The sequence below is a fragment of the Hydra viridissima genome, unplaced genomic scaffold (assembly GCF_058129835.1).
Source record: "Hydra viridissima isolate aposymbiotic clone 2 unplaced genomic scaffold, HvirCarnegie_v1 scaffold_12, whole genome shotgun sequence".
Taxonomy (NCBI): domain Eukaryota; kingdom Metazoa; phylum Cnidaria; class Hydrozoa; order Anthoathecata; family Hydridae; genus Hydra; species Hydra viridissima.
In genome coordinates this window covers 1,066,057-1,069,950 of record NW_028324311.1, presented here as the reverse complement: position 1 = coordinate 1,069,950, position 3,894 = coordinate 1,066,057, and positions in this window count along the sequence as shown.

The following is a 3,894-nucleotide window of genomic DNA, read 5'->3' as shown; positions in this document are numbered from 1 at the left end:
GAAAAAAAAAAACCTTTTGCTTAAACACTAACCGAGTAGTTTGTTTATATTTCAATGCCTCGCTAGCACCTGCGTTGTTGATCCTAACAGTGCGCCATGATTTATTCACCTCTGATATAGAATCTTCCACTGCACTTCTTAAATCAAGTAGACTGTTAAATCAAAATCAATAACAGCATTTTAGATACAAAATTACGATAGTGCAACAAATTTAACTCTTTTCAACACTTTGACGTCATTATTCTCAATATTCTCTTTTTAAACTGCGGTATCCAAAATTTACTGTCCTAAATAAGTACTCTACAAGTCTAAACTTTAAATGAAATTATTACTCAGGAGCTTATAGTTTAGGTAGTATATACAACTGGTGTATTAATTTTAGCTTAACAGTTCATTCAAAACGTGGTTAAAATTTACGGAAAAAAACTTGCACGCTAATTTAAATTTTTACGAAAAAGTCATGAAAGTAATGTAAATATGTTAATTCTCGTGGTAAAACTGGTAAATGAATAAAGAGGTTTGATTTAAGTGTAAATTTGAAATAATTGTTAATTAAAAAATTAAAAAGGTTTTTTAATTTGATATAAATTTTGGTTCAGAGTGTTTATTGTTTATTCCAATCAAATTTAACTACGTGTTAATCTATGTAAGTGCATGGCCTCGTATCTATGTAAGTGCACGACCTCGTGGCTTAACAAGAATTCTTTACTCTCCTGAGCGATATCGGAACAATATGATATGTCACCTTATTCTAAACAATTCTTAATCGAAAAGAGCAAGGGAAAATAAAGCTTAAGAGATTTTCTTAATCGAAAAGAGCAATGGAAAATAAGGCTTGAGAGATTTTCTGGCGATAAACCATTTGTATTAAAAAAAAATTGGTCAAAAATTTGTAAACAATTTTTACCTTAGAGCAAAATAAATAAATTATAATTAATCCCACTAAAATAATTATGCCACTAAAGTAATTAAAGCCATTAAAATAATTAATGCTACTAAAAATAAAACCTATCTCTCACAGCTTGATAAAAAGCAACAGTTTTCAAAAACTGGGTACGATAATACATATCCAAGTCATCCCATTCCATCTCTCGTATGGTCTTATAAAAGCTAACAAACATGAAAAATCCTCTCCTATGAGAATATTGTTGTATAAACTATCAGCACGCCTATTTATGGAATATCTAACTATTTAGTGAAGACTATACAAACTGTTGTAAACAAAAACAAAACACGTTTGAAAAATTCTTTTGACTTTATTAGCAAAGCAAAATTCATGGAAAATAGAAAAGAAGAGGTTCAAGTCTCATTTGATGTAGTAGACCTGTATCCATTAAAGTTACACTTAAACAAGCTACTTTAATTCTTTTAGATCAATTAAATAAAGATAGTTCCTACAAATGTTCCACAAAGCTTATTATATCAGAAACAAGAAAGCAATAAAGCCTATAGAGCTTTGTTTACATTGTTGTTATTTCTTGTAGAACGAAGAAATTAATGAATTGGAGAATTCCGGTCCGTTGATGATAGCCATCATCAACGTCAAAAATTCAGGAAGTAGACCAAATTGAGATCGAAAGCGAAAATTAAACTTCCTTGAAGTAACGATAATGAATAATACCAAAGGTAAATACGAGTTTAAAGTTTACAGGAAAGCAGACATTATAAATATTCAAATTAAATCTCACTAAAATCACAACCCTAAAATTTTACGTTCACAATGCTTTTTCCATGCAGTGATTCACATTTAAAAAATGAGATAAATTTTTTAACTCAAATATTCAATGAAAATGGTAACAAAGAAAGCCAACTGTTAAGTATTGCAAACCAAATTAGAAAAAAAAAGGACTATGAGGAGCAATAAAGTTCAATCCGAGCATAATGTTCTCCATATAGGATCATTACCACGGATTCCATCACTGTCCCCAAAATTAAGAAAAATATTTAGAAAAGTTGAATATAGAGAAAATATAAATTTTCAAATCAAATTTTAATCTAAGATCATTGCTAACATTTAGAACTAAATCTAATTTATCATGCAATCGCCAACCTGAAAGTTATTTAATTGAATGCAACTGCTCAAAAAAATACGAGGATGAAACGAAGTTACAAATTAGAAATCGAACTCAGCAACATCTGAAAAGTTTGAATGAGGACAAACATCATCACTCTGCAATAGCTACCCATAGTAAGTTTTGCACGGAAGAAATAAATTGGGAGAAAACTAAAACTCCTAAAGTGAGACAAAAAAGCTTGCTCGAAAGGTCCGTGAAGCTTTTAAAATACAGAGGCACCAACGATCCCCTTTAAATGGCCGGATTAATCTTGATAATGTGCAGTTTGTAAAAACTAAATTTTGGATTTCATTTTTCACATTTTTACGTAAAAAACGTTAGTTAGTTTTAACTGTTTAAGTTCAAATAATTTTACGGGCTGATAAAGCTAGTGATCATAATCCAGCGAAAGTTTCTTATAATAAATCATTATTTGTATTAAGAGAATTTGTATTACTTGATGGTACTTATTTATATATCTTACACTCTTATGTACGATGTCAACATTCAAGTCAAATAAAAAATAAGTAAAAAACTTTAACGTTCATTATTAGTATTCTGACGGGGGTGGTTTTATTGTAAATATATACTCTCTTATAATTAAGCACTCCCCCATGGGTAGTATTTATATTTTTAAGGGAGCACATGTTTATGAGCTAAAAAAGATTGGGGAAAATCTCAACTGGTAATTAAATACTTGAGGAATACTTATTTGTGCATTTGTGAAGCTAATAACGTTTTAATGAAGAAATCTTTTCATCTTTAACATCGAGAAACTGTTGTAAACGAGTGAACCTTTATGGACATTAATCGAGAAATTGTCGTAAACAAGTGAACCTTTATGGACATTAATCGAGAAACTGTCGTAAACGAGTGAACCTTTATGGACATTAATCAAGATTTCATTTACTTTGTTTGTAGTTTTAAAATTGATTAAAATATGACAGTATTAAAAATATAATTAATACACAAGCACACGCCTTATTCAAAAATAGGATGGCGAGAAGTCAGAACGGAAAGATGTCAGAATACAAATTTTTGGGTTTGCTTAGAGCAATCAGACAGCTCTTATTCATCCTCAGGCCATATTTAGCTTTATAGTGTCTTGAAGGGTCACTTTGCTTTAAGATATTTGAAACTGTTTCGCGCGCTAGAGTTTCAGGAATCCAGCATGGCTATTATCAGCATATCTTTAAAATGATTTGAGATCACTCGGAAGGTTTTAAACTCTGTTGTTGTAAAAATGTAATGAAATTATGGAAAAGTTAAACCCAAAACCATGAAAAAAATTCTCTAGAACCGGTTTTCATGTTCGTAAGTCCCTTTTTTTGTTTCATCGAAAATAACATCGAGGTAAAGCTCTACAAAGCGGTTCTAGGAACCATAATTAGCTTTTTTTAAATTTTACAGTTACTATTTTTAAATTATTCATCTATACATATTAAGGTATACTCTTTTATTGTGATTGGTCAATATTATACTAAATCAATATACTTGGAGACTTCTTTATGCGTTTACTTCACAGATAATTATATATGTAAAACTTGTTACACAAGCACGCACACACGCACACACGCACACACGCACACACGCACACACGCACACACGCACACACGCACACACGCACACGCACACGCACACACAAACGCACACACACACACACATTCGACATTGAAATAATACCATATAATATTATCCATTGCCCAATTTTTATATCTCAGCTGTTTACAATTCAATTTTAATGTATATGGTGTCTTAAAAAAATTAGAGTAACAAGCTAAATATAGCTTTTTGGGATTTGCTCATTACCTTATGTTTTGACAGTCTGGAATTGTTTTTT